Source organism: Oncorhynchus keta, chromosome 8 (assembly GCF_023373465.1).
Source record: "Oncorhynchus keta strain PuntledgeMale-10-30-2019 chromosome 8, Oket_V2, whole genome shotgun sequence".
NCBI classification, from domain to species: domain Eukaryota; kingdom Metazoa; phylum Chordata; class Actinopteri; order Salmoniformes; family Salmonidae; genus Oncorhynchus; species Oncorhynchus keta.
In genome coordinates, this window is record NC_068428.1 from 42,731,393 (window position 1) to 42,750,360 (window position 18,968).

Consider the following 18,968-nt stretch of genomic DNA (forward strand, 5'->3'; position numbering starts at 1 on the left):
GCTCTGTTAGAGTATCTGGATACCATGCGCTCTGTTAGAGTATCTGGATACCATGTGCTCTGTTAGAGTATCTGGATACCATGCGCTCTGTTAGAGTATCTGGATACCATGCGCTCTGTTAGAGTATCTAGATACCATGCGCTCTGTTAGAGTATCTGGATACCATGCGCTCTGTTAGAGTATCTGGATACCATGCGCTCTGTTAGAGTATCTGGATACCATGCGCTCTGTTAGAGTATCTGGACACCATGCGCTCTGTTAGAGTATCTGGATACCATGCGCTCTGTTAGAGTATCTGGATACCATGCGCTCTGTTAGAGTATCTGGATACCATGCGCCTGTTAGAGTATCTGGATACCATGCGCTCTGTTAGAGTATCTGGATACCATGCGCTCTGTTAGAGTATCTGGATACCATGCGCTCTGTTAGAGTATCTGGATACCATGCGCTCTGTTAGAGTATCTGGATACCATGCGCTCTGTTAGAGTATCTGGATACCATGCGCTCTGTTAGAGTATCTGGATACCATGCGCTCTGTTAGAGTATCTGGATACCATGCGCTCTGTTAGAGTATCTGGATACCATGCGCTCTGTTAGAGTATCTGGATACCATGCGCTCTGTTAGAGTATCTGGATACCATGCGCTCTGTTAGAGTATCTGGATACCATGCGCTCTGTTAGAGTATCTGGATACCATGCGCTCTGTTAGAGTATCTGGATACCATGCGCTCTGTTAGAGTATCTGGATACCATGCGCTCTGTTAGAGTATCTGGATACCATGCGCTCTGTTAGAGTATCTGGATACCATGCGCTCTGTTAGAGTATCTGGATACCATGCGTTCTGTTAGAGTATCTGGATACCATGCGTTCTGTTAGAGTATCTGGATACCATGCGTTCTGTTAGAGTATCTGGATACCATGCGTTCTGTTAGAGTATCTGGATACCATGCGTTCTGTTAGAGTATCTGGATACCATGCGTTCTGTTAGAGTATCTGGATACCATGCGCTCTGTTAGAGTATCTGGATAACATGCGTTCAACTTGAGTTCCCTCTATGAAATGTATCTTCCTCTTTTCAACGTAAACACTCAAAACTATTCCATTAATTTCAGCAAAACATCTGATCCGTGTAGATCTCCTTTGGGTTTTTAAAAACAAAGCGTATGATTATTTAAAATCCAGGCTCTGGAGGAGGCAGTCATTTCTCAGATCTCGCCAAATCGTCCCAAAGATAAATTGATTTAAATGTTTTTCTTTCTTCAGTTTGACTCATCAAATCCCATTGTGATGTTAGAGACATGGTCCTGTATCCACAAAGTGTCTCAGTGTAAGAGTGCTAATCTAGGATCTGTCCATATAATGTGAATCATTATGATCTAAAAGGAAAAACTGATCCTTGAACAGCGCTTACATTCTACGAGATCTGCATTCTTACTCTGAGATGCTCTTGTTGACCAGTCCAGATTTTTTTTTAACCCTCCAGCTGTGTTCCGGTCTAAATGGACCGGTTTACAAGTGTTCTCCCTGAAGAATGTAGTTTCACGTCTAAATGGACCGGTTTACAAGTGTTCTCCCTGAAGAATGCAGTTTCACGTCTAAATGGACCGGTTTACAAGTGTTCTCCCTGAAGAATGTAGTTTCACATCTAAATGGACCGGTTTACAAGTGTTCTCCCTGAAGAATGTAGTTTCATGTCTAAATGGACCGGTTTACAAGTGTTCTCCCTGAAGAATGTAGTTTCATGTCTAAATGGACCGGTTTACAAGTGTTCTCCCTGAAGAATGTAGTTTCACGTCTAAATGGACCGGTTTACAAGTGTTCTCCCTGAAGAATGTAGTTTCACGTCTAAATGGACCGATGTACAAGTGTTCTCCCCGAAGAATGCAGTTTCACGTCTAAATGGACCGGTTTACAAGTGTTCTCCCTGAAGAATGTAGTTTCACGTCTAAATGGACCGGTTTACAAGTGTTCTCCCTGAAGAATGCAGTTTCACGTCTAAATGGACCGATTTACAAGTGTTCTCCCTGAAGAATGTAGTTTCATGTCTAAATGGACCGGTTTACAAGTGTTCTCCCTGAAGAATGTAGTTTCACGTCTAAATGGACCGATTTACAAGTGTTCTCCCTGAAGAATGCAGTTTCACGTCTAAATGGACCGGTTTACAAGTGTTCTCCCTGAAGAATGTAGTTTCGCATCTAAATGGACCGGTTTACAAGTGTTCTCCCTGAAGAATGTAGTTTCACGTCTAAATGGACCGATTTACAAGTGTTCTCCCTGAAGAATGTAGTTTCATGTCTAAATGGACCGGTTTACAAGTGTTCTCCCTGAAGAATGTAGTTTCATGTCTAAATGGACCGGTTTACAAGTGTTCTCCCTGAAGAATGTAGTTTCACGTCTAAATGGACCGGTTTACAAGTGTTCTCCCTGAAGAATGTAGTTTCACGTCTAAATGGACCGATTTACAAGTGTTCTCCCTGAAGAATGTAGTTTCACGTCTAAATGGACCGGTTTACAAGTGTTCTCCCTGAAGAATGTAGTTTCACGTCTAAATGGACCGGTTTACAAGTGTTCTCCCTGAAGAATGCAGTTTCACGTCTAAATGGACCGGTTTACAAGTGTTCTCCCTGAAGAATGTAGTTTCGCATCTAAATGGACCGGTTTACAAGTGTTCTCCCTGAAGAATGTAGTTTCACGTCTAAATGGACCGGTTTACAAGTGTTCTCCCTGAAGAATGTAGTTTCGCATCTAAATGGACCGATGTACAAGTGTTCTCCCTGAAGAATGTAGTTTCACATCTAAATGGACCGGTTTACAAGTGTTCTCCCTGAAGAATGTAGTTTCACATCTAAATGGACCGGTTTACAAGTGTTCTCCTGAAGAATGCAGTTTCACGTCTAAATGGACCGATTTACAAGTGTTCTCCTGAAGAATGTAGTTTCATGTCTAAATGGACCGGTTTACAAGTGTTCTCCCTGAAGAATGTAGTTTCACGTCTAAATGGACCGGTTTACAAGTGTTCTCCCTGAAGAATGTAGTTTCACGTCTAAATGGACCGATTTACAAGTGTTCTCCCTGAAGAATGTAGTTTCACGTCTAAATGGACCGGTTTACAAGTGTTCTCCCTGAAGAATGTAGTTTCGCATCTAAATGGACCGGTTTACAAGTGTTCTCCCTGAAGAATGTAGTTTCACGTCTAAATGGACCGGTTTACAAGTGTTCTCCCTGAAGAATGTAGTTTCATGTCTAAATGGACCGGTTTACAAGTGTTCTCCCTGAAGAATGTAGTTTCACGTCTAAATGGACCGGTTTACAAGTGTTCTCCCTGAAGAATGTAGTTTCACGTCTAAATGGACCGATGTACAAGTGTTCTCCCTGAAGAATGCAGTTTCACGTCTAAATGGACCGGTTTACAAGTGTTCTCCCTGAAGAATGTAGTTTCACGTCTAAATGGACCGGTTTACAAGTGTTCTCCTGAAGAATGTAGTTTCATGTCTAAATGGACCGGTTTACAAGTGTTCTCCCTGAAGAATGTAGTTTCGCATCTAAATGGACCGGTTTACAAGTGTTCTCCCTGAAGAATGTAGTTTCATGTCTAAATGGACCGGTTTACAAGTGTTCTCCCTGAAGAATGTAGTTTCGCATCTAAATGGACCGGTTTACAAGTGTTCTCCTGAAGAATGCAGTTTCACGTCTAAATGGACCGGTTTACAAGTGTTCTCCCTGAAGAATGTAGTTTCACGTCTAAATGGACCGGTTTACAAGTGTTCTCCTGAAGAATGCAGTTTCACGTCTAAATGGACCGATTTACAAGTGTTCTCCCTGAAGAATGCAGTTTCACATCTAAATGGACCGGTTTACAAGTGTTCTCCCTGAAGAATGCAGTTTCACATCTAAATGGACCGGTTTACAAGTGTTCTCCCTGAAGAATGCAGTTTCACGTCTAAATGGACCGGTTTACAAGTGTTCTCCTGAAGAATGCAGTTTCACATCTAAATGGACCGGTTTACAAGTGTTCTCCCTGAAGAATGCAGTTTCACGTCTAAATGGACCGGTTTACAAGTGTTCTCCCTGAAGAATGCAGTTTCACGTCTAAATGGACCGGTTTACAAGTGTTCTCCCTGAAGAATGTAGTTTCACGTCTAAATGGACCGGTTTACAAGTGTTCTCCCTGAAGAATGTAGTTTCACGTCTAAATGGACCGATTTACAAGTGTTCTCCCTGAAGAATGCAGTTTCACGTCTAAATGGACCGATTTACAAGTGTTCTCCCTGAAGAATGTAGTTTCACGTCTAAATGGACCGGTTTACAAGTGTTCTCCCTGAAGAATGCAGTTTCACGTCTAAATGGACCGATTTACAAGTGTTCTCCCTGAAGAATGCAGTTTCACGTCTAAATGGACCGATTTACAAGTGTTCTCCCTGAAGAATGCAGTTTCACGTCTAAATGGACCGATTTACAAGTGTTCTCCCTGAAGAATGCAGTTTCACGTCTAAATGGACCGGTTTACAAGTGTTCTCCCTGAAGAATGTAGTTTCACGTCTAAATGGACCGGTTTACAAGTGTTCTCCCCGAAGAATGTAGTTTCACGTCTAAATGGACCGGTTTACAAGTGTTCTCCCTGAAGAATGTAGTTTCACGTCTAAATGGACCGGTTTACAAGTGTTCTCCCTGAAGAATGTAGTTAATTCAATCTGATTGTCATAAGGTTCCATGACTTTGTCCACACAGGGCCTCTGAACACACAAAATACGTTTGGATGATTTTCGATACATTTTGGGTGTTTTATTTAACATTTGTACACCTGTGGTGTTCCTGGATATAGATATGAATGGGTGACACTACAATTGGGTTATAAAATTGAGTTCAGGCACATGCTCATTCATCAGATGGACACACTTCCTCTCCCAGACCCCCCACATGCATGTGTATATGAGGACACACACACACACACACACACACACACACACACACACACACACACACACACACACACACACACACACACACACACACACACACACACACACACACACACACACACACACACACACACACACACACACATTACATTTACATTTACATTTAAGTCATTTAGCAGACGCTCTTATCCAGAGCGACTTACAAATTGGTGCATACACCTTATGACAACCAGTGGAACAGCCACTTGCATCTAAATCTTGTTGGGGGGAGGGGGGGGGTGAGAAGGATTACTTACCCTTACTTACCCTATCCTAGGTATTCCTTGAAGAGGTGGGGTTTCAGGTGTCTCCGGAAGGTGGTGATTGACTCCGCTGTCCTGGCGTCGTGAGGGAGTTTGTTCCACCATTGGGGGGCCAGAGCAGCGAACAGTTTTGACTGGGCTGAGCGGGAACTGTACTTCCTCAGTGGTAGGGAGGCGAGCAGGCCAGAGGTGGATGAACGCAGTGCCCTTGTTTGGGTGTAGGGCCTGATCAGAGCCTGGAGGTACTGAGGTGCCGTTCCCTCACAGCTCCGTAGGCGAGCACCATGGTCTTGTAGCGGATGCGAGCTTCAACTGGAAGCCAGTGGAGAGAGCGGAGGAGCGGGGTGACGTGAGAGAACTTGGGAAGGTTGAACACCAGACGGGCTGCGGCGTTCTGGATGAGTTGTAGGGTTTAATGGCACAGGCAGGGAGCCCAGTCAACAGCGAGTTGCAGTAATCAAGACGGGAGATGACAAGTGCCTGGATTAGGACCTGCGCCGCTTCCTGTGTGAGGCAGGGTCGTACTCTGCGGATGTTGTAGAGCATGAACCTACAGGAACGGGACACCGCCTTGATGTTAGTTGAGAACGTCAGGGTGTTGTCCAGGATCACGCCAAGGTTCTTAGCGCTCTGGGAGGAGGACACAATGGAGTTGTCAACCGTGATGGCGAGATCATGGAACGGGCAGTCCTTCCCGGGAGGAAGAGGAGCTCCGTCTTGCTGAGGTTCAGCTTGAGGTGGTGATCCGTCATCCACACTGATATGTCTGCCAGACATGCAGAGATGCGATTCGCCACCTGGTCATCAGAAGGGGAAAGGAGAAGATTAATTGTGTGTCGTCTGCATAGCAATGATAGGAGAGACCATGTGAGGTTATGACAGAGCCAAGTGACTTGGTGTATAGCGAGAATAAGAGAGGGCCTAGAACAGAGCCCTGGGGGACACCAGTGGTGAGAGCGCGTGGTGAGGAGACAGATTCTCGCCACGCCACCTGGTAGGAGCGACCTGTCAGGTAGGACGCAATCCAAGCGTGGGCCGCGCCGGAGATGCCCAACTCGGAGAGGGTGGAGAGGAGGATCTGATGGTTCACAGTATCGAAGGCAGCCGATAGGTCTAGAAGGATGAGAGCAGAGGAGAGAGAGTTAGCTTTAGCAGTGCGGAGCGCCTCCGTGATACAGAGAAGAGCAGTCTCAGTTGAATGACTAGTCTTGAAACCTGACTGATTTGGATCAAGAAGGTCATTCTGAGAGAGATAGCGGTAGAGCTGGCCAAGGACGGCACGCTCAAGAGTTTTGGAGAGAAAAGAGAAGGGATACTGGTCTGTAGTTGTTGACATCGGAGGGATCGAGTGTAGGTTTTTTCAGAAGGGTGCAACTCTCGCTCTCTTGAAGACGGGAGGGACGTAGCCAGCGTTCAGGGATGAGTTGATGAGCGAGGTGAGGTAAGGGAGAAGGTCTCCGGAAATGGTCTGGAGAAGAGAGGAGGGGATAGGGTCAAGCGGGCAGGTTGTTGGGCGGCCGGCCGTCACAAGACGCGAGATTTCATCTGGAGAGAGAGGGAGAAAGAGGTCAGAGCATAGGTAGGGGAGTGTGAGCAGAACCAGCGGTGTCGTTTGACTTAGCAAACGAGGATCGGATGTCATCGACCTTCTTTTCAAAATGGTTGACGAAGTCATCTGCAGAGAGGGAGGAGGGAGGGGGGAGGATTCAGGAGGGAGGAGAAGGTGGCAAAGAGCTTCCTAGGGTTAGAGGCGGATGCTTGGAATTTAGAATGGTAGAAAGTGGCTTTAGCAGCAGAGACAGAGGAGGAAAATGTAGAGAGGAGGGAGTGAAAGGATGCCAGGTCCGCAGGGAGGCGAGTTTTCCTCCATTTCCGCTTGGCTGCCCGGAGCCCTGTTCTGTGAGCTCGCAATGAGTCGTCGAGCCACGGAGCGGGAGGGGAGGACCGAGCCGGCCTGGAGGATAGGGGACATAGGGAGTCAAAGGATGCAGTAAGGGAGGAGAGGAGGGTTGAGGAGGCAGAATCAGGAGATAGGTTGGAGAAAGTTTGAGCAGAGGGAAGAGAAGATAGGATGGAAGAGGAGAGAGTAGCGGGGGAGAGAGAGCGAAGGTTGGGACGGCGCGATACCATCCGAGTAGGGGCAGTGTGGGAAGTGTTGGATGAGAGCGAGAGGGAAAAGGATACAAGGTAGTGGTCGGAGACTTGGAGGGAGTTGCAATGAGGTTAGTGGAAGAACAGCATCTAGTAAAGATGAGGTCAAGCGTATTGCCTGCCTTGTGAGTAGGGGGAAGGTGAGAGGGTGAGGTCAAAAGAGGAGAGGAGTGGAAAGAAGGAGGCAGAGAGGAATGAGTCAAAGGTAGACGTGGGGAGGTTAAAGTCGCCCAGAACTGTGAGAGGTGAGCCGTCCTCAGGAAAGGAGCTTATCAAGGCATCAAGCTCATTGATGAACTCTCTGAGGAACCTGGAGGGCGATAAATGATAAGGATGTTAAGCTTGAAAGGGCTGGTAACTGTGACAGCATGGAATTCAAAGGAGGCAATAGACAGATGGGTAAGGGGAGAAAGAGAGAAAGACCACTTGGGAGAGATGAGGATCCCGGTGCCACCACCCCGCTGACCAGAAGCTCTCGGGGTGTGCGAGAACACGTGGGCGGACGAGGAGAGAGCAGTAGGAGTAGCAGTGTTATCTGTGGTGATCCATGTTTCCGTCAGTGCCAAGAAGTCAAGGGACTGGAGGGAGGCATAGGCTGAGATGAACTCTGCCTTGTTGGCCGCAGATTGGCAGTTCCAGAGGCTACCAGAGACCTGGAACTCCACGTGGGTCGTACGCGCTGGGACCACCAGGTTAGGTGGTCGCGGCCACGCGGTGTGGAGCGTTTGTATGATCTGTGCAGAGAGGAGAGAACAGGGATAGACAGACACATAGTTGACAGGCTACAGAAAAGGCTACGCTAATGCAAGGAAATTGGAATGACAAGCGGACTACACGTCTCGAATGTTCAGAAAGTTAAGCTTACGTAGCAAGAATCTTATTGACTAAAATGATTAAAATGATACAGTACTGCTAAAGTAGGCTAGCTGGCAGTAGCTGCGTTGTTGACACTACACTAATCAAGTCGTTCCGTTGAGTGTAATAATTCTACAGTGCTGCTATTCGGGGGCTAGCTGGCTAGCTAGCAGTGTTGTTTACGTTACGTTGAGTTAAAAGAACGACAATAGCTGGCTAGCTAACCTAGGAAATCGGTCTAGACTACACAATTATCTTTGAAACAAAGACGGCTATGTAGCTAGCTACGATCAAACAAATCAAACCGTTGTACTGTAATGAAATGAAAATGTGATACTACCTGACCGGTGATTGAATTCGAAACAGTAGACGTTGGCTAGCTGTTAGCTGTTAGCTGTTGGCTAGCTAGCAGAGTCTCCTACGTTAAGGACGACAAATAGCTGGCTAGCGAACCTCAGTGAATTAACATAATCACTCCAAGGCTACACACACTAAACTACACAATTATCTTGGAAACAAAGACAGCTATGTAGCTAGCTAACACTGAACTAATCAAGTCGTACAGTTGAGTGAATAGCACTACAGTGATGCTAATCTGTGTGCGTTAGCTAGCGTTGCTAGCTCCTGGGCGAATAGCAGTGAAGGCTACGTTAGGGCGACGAAATACGAAATACGATAATTATGCAATTATCTCTGATACAAGGACGGCTATGTAGCTAGCTAAGAAGAATGGCTAAGATTATGTAGCTAGCTAACAGTAAACTAATCAAGTCGTACAGTTAAGTGAATAGCACTACAGTGATGCTAATCCGTGTGCGTTAGCTAGCGTTGCTAGCTCCTGGGCGAATAGCAGTGAAGGCTACGTTAGGGCGACGAAATACGATAATTATGCAATTATCTCTGATACAAGGACGGCTATGTAGCTAGCTAAGAAGAATTGCTAAGATTAGACAAATCAACCGTTGTACTATAATGAAATGTAATGAAAAAGTTATACAACCTGCAGAGCGAAGTGCGAATGCGACCGCTCGCTCCCCTTCTTGGCTTCCATGGCAACCCCCACGGGAACCACAACTGTTGGCATTCTCACAAACAATCGCAAACATTGTTTCAATAATATATCTAACTTTTCTCGCAGCTCTAGGTTAGAAAGCTTTTTTGAGGCCTTACTCATAATTCATTCTGTGGCAGCACAATGACCAAACAATATACTGTATGTGAGGCTCTTGATCATATCTTTGATCATGACACTGGTGAGGAGGGGTTAAACTTTGACACAAAGTCGTCTGATAAATAGCACAATATGTTTCATCTGAGTATTTGTTATAGTCAAAATAATCCATACATTATGCTTTTTTTACTCAACGAGTCGTATGAGCTCAGGTCAATGAGGCCTACAGGCCATAAATAGAAAATTAAAGTTCAAAACTTGTAATGTTCACACAAACTTAAATTGATAAAAACATCTAACACAACATTAGGTGAGATATATATGTATTATTATGGATTTATAATTAGCTGTAATGGGGCGGTCATTTTTGGATTTAATTCATCCAGTTAATTAACATGAAACGAACACAACAGGAGGGTAAATTATAATTCCTGAGATTGACTGACTGAATTAGAACCACATCATCCACTCGTTGCTTTCTCCGTTCTCCAAACACCATCTCTCAAATCCGTTATCCAATCCGTTCTCCAAACACCACCTCTCAAACAACAACCCAATCCGATCTCCAAACACCACCTCTCAAACAACAACCCAATCCGATCTCCAAACACCACCTCTCAAACAACAACCCAATCCGTTCTCCAAACACCACCTCTCAAACAACAACCCAATCCGTTCTCCAAACACAACCTCTCAAACAACAACCCAATCCGTTATCCAAACAACATCTCTCTGTCACGCCCTGACCTGAGAATTCTTTGTTTTCTTTATTGTTTTGGTTAGATCAGGGTGTGACATGGGTGATGTATGTGTAATGTACTGTCTAGGTTTTTTTTATGTTTATGGGGTTGTTTATCATCTAGGTGTTTATATATGTCTTTGGTTGTCTAGATTGGTTCTCAATTAGAGGCAGGTGTTTATCGTTGCCTCTGATTGGGAACAAAATCTCTGATTCCATCTCCAAACACCATCTCTCCAACAATCCAATCCGGGAACAAAACAACCCAATCTCTCAAACAACCCAATCCAAACAACCCAATCTCTCCAAACACCATCTCTCAAACACCATCTCTCAAACACCATCTCCAAACGCCATCTCTCAAACACCATCTCTCCAAACACCATCTCCAAACACCATCTCCAAACACCATCTCCAAACACCATCTCCAAACACCATCTCTCCAAACACCATCTCCAAACACCATCTCCAAACACCATCTCTCAAACAACCCAATCCGACCTCCAAACACCATCTCTCAAACACCATCTCTCAAACAACCCAATCCGAAACACCATCTCCAAAACACCATCTCTCAAACACCATCTCTCAAACACCATCTCCAACAATCCAATCCGATCTCCAAACACCATCTCTCAAACAACCCAATCCGATCTCCAAACACCATCTCTCAAACACCATCTCTCAAACAACCCAATCCGATCTCCAAACACCATCTCTCAAACACCATCTCTAAAACAACCCAATCCGATCTCCAAAAACCATCTCTCAAACACCATCTCTCAAACAACCCAATCCGATCTCCAAAAACCATCTCTCAAACATCATCTCTCAAACCCCAAGCCGGTGACATACTATTCACCGTTTTCATTCAGAACAAGCTCCTTCTCTTCAGGTAACATCGTGGCCCAACGGCAAGAAAGTCACCCAAGGAGAGATTCTGTACTGTACAGTACATCCACAGAGACAGTGAAGAAGGTGAAGAGAGAGTAGATTTATTTATGTGGTTTGTGCCAGACTTTCACTCAAGACCGTTAGCGAGGAAAGTAAGGGAAGGAATATCAACAAGCTCTCAGAGTCTCACGTCAGAATTAGACGTCTGTCCATGTTTGTCAACTTCAAATTTTGAAGTTGTTCCAAACGTCAAATTTCGAAGTGTTTAGGTTAAGGTCAGACAATTAGCTCTGAATGGTTAAGGTCAAGGTTAGGGATAGGCTTAAAACAATCTAGTTCTTATTGCTGGATTTCCTTTTGGAACCAGATGCTTACACCCATCCACCATCCCCTTCCACAACACCCTAGTTAAACTGAAACCTACTTGAAGGTAACACCACTCACTTTTGCGCCTGTTGGCCTCCCGACTTCCTCAGAAATGGATGAACGTCGAATACTGACTTGTAGCACGGGTGACCTGGCTGTGACTGTACAGTAATGACAGATATTGAGAAAGTCAAGAAAGGATAGATGAAACCAGAAAAAAGAGAGAGAGAAGGTTTCACCTGCTATCTAACCAACGCAACATTGACATTATCCCACCCCTGGTTAGCCGACTATTTGCTTAAAAAGCCAAACATGACACGGTATCTGCCAATTAATTTCCAGCAATATTGCGTGTGAAGTCATTTGATGTTATGTCTGCGAGTTGACAGAAATACTTTCCCCCCAACCTTCTCAATTAAATGTTAACTGCAAAGTAGGCTTAGCTGGAAGAATTGTGTGTGTGTGTGTGTGTGAAATCAATTTGTAGATCAATGGTTATTTAAAATAACATGTTTTCTATAGACATTATCTTTTTGCTAAATCTAAATCAACTGGATGAAAATCACATGTAATCATTGTTACAGACAGAGGTGGTATCAGATCTATCTGTTCCCCTGTTACAGACAGAGGTGGTATCAGATCTATCTGTTCCCCTGTTACAGACACAGGTGGTATCAGATCTAACTGTGCTGTTCCACTCTTACAGAGGCCCTAAGAGGTAAAATATTTAGCTTGCCGAAAGATGTACAAAATATTAGAAAGACTGTCTCTGTGAAATGATGTGCAATTAGTGTGTATATGTTTGTTAAAATAAAGTTAGAGAATGACAGCTCTCCTCAGTCCCAGTCCAGCTGTACTCTGATCCTACAGAGTCGCCCTCTCAACATGAGACCAATTGGTTCACTGTTTGGGCACAGTACTTCATATTCATCTAAATTTAAAACATAATCATTGTGTTGAAAAGCCCAGACATCATCCCGAGGATTAGACCTATAGACAGACTCAGTGGCCACACCAACAAAGTAGGACAATTTGTCTTTAAACTCGACATCCCAGCTGAGGGATGTCTGAGTTAAACCCCTCAGAGCCTAGGACCCATCCATGCATAACCCAGCTTTCAAAGCCCTCTGGGATGACAATTAACTGTTTTGGTGAGCAGCTGATCATCCCACCGTTCAGGTTCTCAGACAGGATGAGGACCAGGATGTCAGTGTTGGGGTCCAGAATCACAGGATCTGAACAGAGAAAAAGAGAGACACACAATAAAGAAGTTGTGATAAATCAAAGCAAATAAAATTGTATTGGTTACATATACATGATTAGCAGATGTTAAGGAATAATGGGGCGCTAACATCCGGTGAAATTCCAGAGTGCGAGATTCAAAATGTAAAAATCGTAAAAAATAACCTTTTTGGGATAGGGGGCAGCATTTTCACTTTTGGACGAATAGCGTGCCCTGAGTGAACTGCCTCCAACTCTGTCCCAGATGCTAATATGCTATGCATATTATTATTAGTATTGGATAGAAAACCATCTGACGTTTCAAAAACTGTTTGAATGATATCTGTGAGTATAACAGAACTCATATGGCAGGCGAAAACCTGAGAAAAATCCAACCAGTAAGTGGGACATCTGAGGTTTCCTGGGAGTGCCTTCTGATGAAGATCAAAGGTAAGTGAATATTTATGGTGTTGTTTCTAACTTTGTTGATTCCAAAATGGCGGATATTTGTCTGGCTGTTTTGGGTTCTGAGCGCGGTTGCATTAAGGAGAAGTCTATCTTTAATTCTGTGCATAACACTTGTATCTTTTATCAATGTTTATTATGAGTATTTCTGCAAATTCACCGGATGTTTAGGAATCAAAACATTACTGCACATAAGGCGCCAATGTAAACTGGGATGTTTGGATATAAATATGCACATTATCAAACAAAACATACATGTATTGTGTAATATGATTTCCTATGAGTGTCATCTGATGAAGATCATCGAAGGTTAGTGATTCATTTGTATGTATATTTCTGCTTTTTGTGACTCCTAACTTTGGCTGGAAAAATGGCTGTGTGTTTTTGTGACTAGGCGCTGACCTAACATAATCATATGTTGTGCTTTTGCTGTAAAGCATTTTTAAAAATCTGACACGATGGGTAGATTAACAAGATGTTTATCTTTCATTTGCTGTATTGGACTTGTTGATGTGTGAAAGTTACATATTTCTAAAAAATATTTTAGAATTTCGCCTTTTCAGCGGAATGTTGTTGAGGGGTTCCCCTAGCGGAACCCCTGCGCTAGAAAGGTTAAACATTCAAGAAAATACAAGTGTCATACATCATTTAAAAGCGTAACTTCTTGTTAATTCAGCCGCTTTGTCAGATTTCAAAAAGGCTTTACGGCGAACGCATACCATGCGATTATCTGAGGACAGTGCCCAGCATTCAAAAGCATTAAAAACATTTTCCAAACTCGCAGGCGTCACAAAAGAGGTGTCACAAATCAAGGTGAAGAGGGATTTTGCGCCTTCTTCACCACACTGTCTGTGTGGGTGGACAATTTCAGTTCCCAGTAGGCTGTCTCGTCATTGTTGGTAATCAAGCTCACTACTCTTGTATCGTCTGCAAACTTGATATTCGAGTTGGAGGCGTGCATGGCCACGCAGTCATGGGTGAACAGGGGGTATAGGAAGGGGCTGAGCACACACCCTTGTGGGGCCCCAGTGTTGAGGGTCAGCGAAGTGGAGATGTTCATGTTTCATACCTTCACCACCTGGGGGTGGCCCATCAGAAACTCCAGGACTCAATTGCACAGGGTGGGGTAGAGACCCAGGGCCTCCAGCTTAAAGATGACTTTGGAGGGTACTATGGTGTTGAATGCTGAGCTGTAGTCAATGAACAGCATTCTTACATATATATTCCTCTTGTCCAGATGGGATAGGGCAGTGTGTAGTGTGATGGCGGTTGCATCTTCTGTGGACCTGTTATGGCGGTACGCAAACTGAAGTGGGTCTAGGGTGTCAGGTAAGGTGGAGGTGATATGATCATTGACTTGTCTCTCAAAGCACTTCATGATGATAGAAGTGAGTGCTATGGGGCAGAAGTAATTTAGTTCAGTTATCTTTGCCTTCTTGGGTACAGGAACAATGGTAGCTATCTTGAAGCATGTGGGGACAACAGACTGGGATAGGGAGCGATTGAATATGTACTGGGCTGGCTGGTGTGAGGAGGAGGGATGCCGTCTGGGCCAGTAGCCTTGCAAGGGTTAACACGTTTAAAAGTTTTACTCACGTAAGCCACGGAGAAGAAGGGGGGGGGGCGCAGTTCTTGTTAGCGGCCGCGACGGTGGCACTTTATTTTCCTCAAAGCGGGCAAAGAAGGTGTTTAGTCTGTCTGGAATCGTAACGTCGGTGTCCATAATGTGGCAGTTTTCTTTTTATAATCCGTGATTTCCTGTAGATCCTGCAACATATGTATTGTGTCTGACCCGTTGAATTGCGACTCCACTTAGTCTCTATACTGACATTTTGCCTGTTTGATTACCTTGCGGAGTGAATAACTAGTGTTTATATTCAGCCATATTCCCAGACCTCTTTCCATGGTTAATTGAGGTGGTTCATGTTTTCAGTTTGGCGCGAATGCCACCACTCATCCACGGTTTCTGGATTGGCTAGGTTTTAATAGTAACAGTGGTTACAGCATCTCCAATGCACTTCCCGATAAATTCACTCACAGAGTCAGTGTATAGGTCGATGTTATTCTGAGGCTGAGGTTATTCCCAGTCCGCGTGATCAAAGCAATCTTGAAGTGTGGATTCCGATTGGTCAGAACAGCATTGAATGGTTCCAGTCACTGGTACATCCTGTTTGGGTTTCTGTCTTTAAGAAGGTAGGAGCAAGATGGCGTCGTGGTCGGATTTGCAGAGGGAGGGCTGTGGAGGGCTTTCTATGCACCGCGAAAGTTAGAGTAGCAGTGGCCGAGTGCTGATATAATTTAGGTATCCTCGTTCTCAAATTTGTTTTGTTCAAATCCCCAGCTACGATAAATGCAGCTTCAGGATATGTGGTTTCCAGTTTACATAGAGTCCAGTGAAGTTCCTTGAGGGCCGTCTTGGTGTCTGCTTGAGGGGGAATATACAAGGCTGTGACGATAACTTACGAGAATTCTCTTGGAAGGTAATATGGCTGGCATTTGATTGTGAGGAATTCTAGTTCGGGTGAGCAGAATGACTTCAGTTCCTGTATGTTGTTATGATTACACCATGAGTCATTATTCATGAAGCATACATGCTGGCAGTGTTGGGGTCCAGTAAGTGTTTCAGTTATTACACTGTGTGAATCTAAATCATGTAACTTCATGAAGATGTTCCTTATTTTTTTTTATGACGATGACAAGTGTATGCATCTCACTGTATTGAACGATGTCCTGCATCTTCTCCCAGATTCTGAACTTCAGGTTGCCCAGGTGTTTGGTCAGGTGGTTGCCCAGGTGTTTGGTCAGGTGGTTGCCCAGGTGGTTGCCCAGGTGTTTGGTCAGGTGTTTGGTCAGGTGGTTGGTCAGGTGTTTGGTCAGGTGTTTGGTCAGGTGTTTGGTCAGGTGTTTGGTCAGGTGGTTGCCCAGGTGTTTGGTCAGGTGTTTGGTCAGGTGTTTGGTCAGGTGTTTGGTCAGGTGGTTGGTCAGGTGTTTGGTCAGGTGTTTGGTCAGGTGTTTGGTCAGGTGGTTGCCCAGGTGTTTGGTCAGGTGTTTGGTCAGGTGGTTGCCCAGGTGTTTGGTCAGGTGTTTGGTCAGGTGTTTGGTCAGGTGTTTGGTCAGGTGGTTGCCCAGGTGTTTGGTCAGGTGGTTGCCCAGGTGGTTGCCCAGGTGTTTGGTCAGGTGTTTGGTCAGGTGTTTGGTCAGGTGTTTGGTCAGGTGGTTGGTCAGGTGTTTGGTCAGGTGTTTGGTCAGGTGTTTGGTCAGGTGGTTGCCCAGGTGTTTGGTCAGGTGTTTGGTCAGGTGGTTGCCCAGGTGTTTGGTCAGGTGTTTGGTCAGGTGTTTGGTCAGGTGTTTGGTCAGGTGGTTGCCCAGGTGTTTGGTCAGGTGGTTGCCCAGGTGTTTGGTCAGGTGGTTGCCCAGGTGTTTGGTCAGGTGTTTGGTCAGGTGTTTGGTCAGGTGGTTGCCCAGGTGGTTGCCCAGGTGTTTGGTCAGGTGTTTGGTCAGGTGTTTGGTCAGGTGTTTGGTCAGGTGTTTGGTCAGGTGTTTGGTCAGGTGTTTGCCCAGGTGTTTGGTCAGGTGGTTGCCCAGGTGTTTGGTCAGGTGGTTGCCCAGGTGTTTGGTCAGGTGGTTGCCCAGGTGTTTGGTCAGGTGGTTGCCCAGGTGTTTGGTCAGGTGTTTGGTCAGGTGTTTGGTCAGGTGTTTGGTCAGGTGTTTGGTCAGGTGTTTGGTCAGGTGGTTGCCCAGGTGTTTGGTCAGGTGTTTGGCCATGTCTACCAGTGCTCCTGAGACCAGCTGTGGATCCGGCAGTGTGCACTGGACTCTGGAAGATGATTCAGGAGTCAATGCTGCTGTGAGCTTTTGGGTTGAGAACCGCAGAGTCAAGTCAGTGCTGCTGTGGGGTTTTGGGTTGAGAACCTCAGTGAAGAGAGAGACAGGACGTAGATCACTTACCTTTTCAGCGTGGTCTTCAGAGGATTGAAAAATGTATATATTTTTTAACTAAATTAATATAAAGATGATGTAATTTAATTTAGCAATTCACCTGTAACGTTATGTGTTATGTGTATTCTATAAAAATAAATATTTACCTGTCTTCTGCTCTTCCTCTATGGCTCTGATTGTGTCTGAAAGAGATGACATCACTCTGCTCATCTCCTAAATCGTCTTCTTCATCGTTATCATTTACTCTTCTGTTCTTCTTCCTCCTTCAGTGCAGTTCGCCTGACCCTTTCTTCATCACTTAGGAACTGGTGAAGCTTTTTAAACTCCACCTTAATCTGTTTCCATATGTGCTGGGCTTCCCTCTGGAGAAACAAGATAAACATGTCTCTGGAAATGTAAATGGAGCTACAAATAACAAAAACCAGACGTATACAATCAGTACAGTTCTGTTATGTCTCTCAGCATCTGTACAGTTCTGTTATGTCTCTCAGCATCTGTACAGTTCTGTTACGTCTCTCAGCATCTGTACAGTTCTGTTATGTCTCTCAGCATCTGTACAGTTCTGTTACGTCTCTCAGCATCTGTACAGTTCTGTTATGTCTCTCAGCGTCTGTACAGTTCTGTTACGTCTCTCAGCATCTGTACAGTTCTGTTATGTCTCTCAGCATCTGTACAGTTCTGTTACGTCTCTCAGCATCTGTACAGTTCTGTTACGTCTCTCAGCATCTGTACAGTTCTGTTATGTCTCTCAGCGTCTGTACAGTTCTGTTACGTCTCTCAGCATCTTACCTTGATATACAGTGCTGTTTCATCACAGGTGAGTTTGAGTGTTTTAAAGACTTCCGGTTTCTTCCGTAAGGACTTCAACGTAGGCTTGAGTCTCTCCTGGAATTAAACATGCTGTACAATACCACATTGATGCCAGTTGTAATAGTCAGCAGATGCTTACATTAGTGTCTTGCCACCATCGATGTATCATTCTCAAGGTGAAAAACAAATGGTAATTTTAAAAGAATTCTGTATTCTGCACTGAGTATTAACAATAAAATGGTGTACTGTACCTTATGCTCCTGTACAGCATCATCTATAGGGATCCACTCATGTTTCCTTGAATCGCGACACACAACACAGATAGGTTGTTTTTCCTCCAGACAGAAGAGCTTGAGTTTCTGTTCATGCTGACTGCAGAGCACGTCAGACCCTGATAAAGCTCTCTGACTCCTCTCCTGTAAGAGGGCCTCACAAGGGTTGAGAACCAGGTTATTCGGTTGGCTCAGACCTCGAGGTTCTTCTCCTTGGAACTGGGGCGGCGGGGGCGGCAGGGTAGCGTAGTGGTTAGAGCGTTGGACTAGTAACCGAAAGGTTGCAAGTTAAAATCCCCGAGCTGACAAGGTACTAATCTGTCGTTCTGCCCCTGAACAGGCAGTTAACCCACTGTTCCTAGGCCGTCATTGAAAATAATAATTTGTCCTTAACTGACTTGCCTAGTTAAATAAAGGTAAATAAATATAAAAAAAACTGGATGGCTTCTCTTTCCAGAATTCCTGCAGACAAGCTTTACCTCCCTCTCCCTACAAATACCCCCCTCTCTCTATAGGGATTTACCCTCCCCTCTCTACCGAGCGGGGAGGGTAAATTTACCCTCCCCTCTCTCTACAGATACCTCCCTCTCTCTACAGAGCTTCACATCCCTCCACAGAGCTTCACATCCCTCTACAGAGCTTCACATCCCTCTACAGAGCTTTACCTCCCTCTCTCTAAAGAGCTTTTACCTCCCTCTCTCTACAGAGCTTTACCTCTCTCTTTACCTCCCTCTCTCTATAGAGCTTTACCTCCCTCTCTCTACAGAGCTTTACCTCCCTCGCTCTACAGAGATTTACCTCCCCTCTCTACAGAGATTTACCTCCCTCTCTCTACAGAGATTTACCTCCCTCTCTCTACAGAG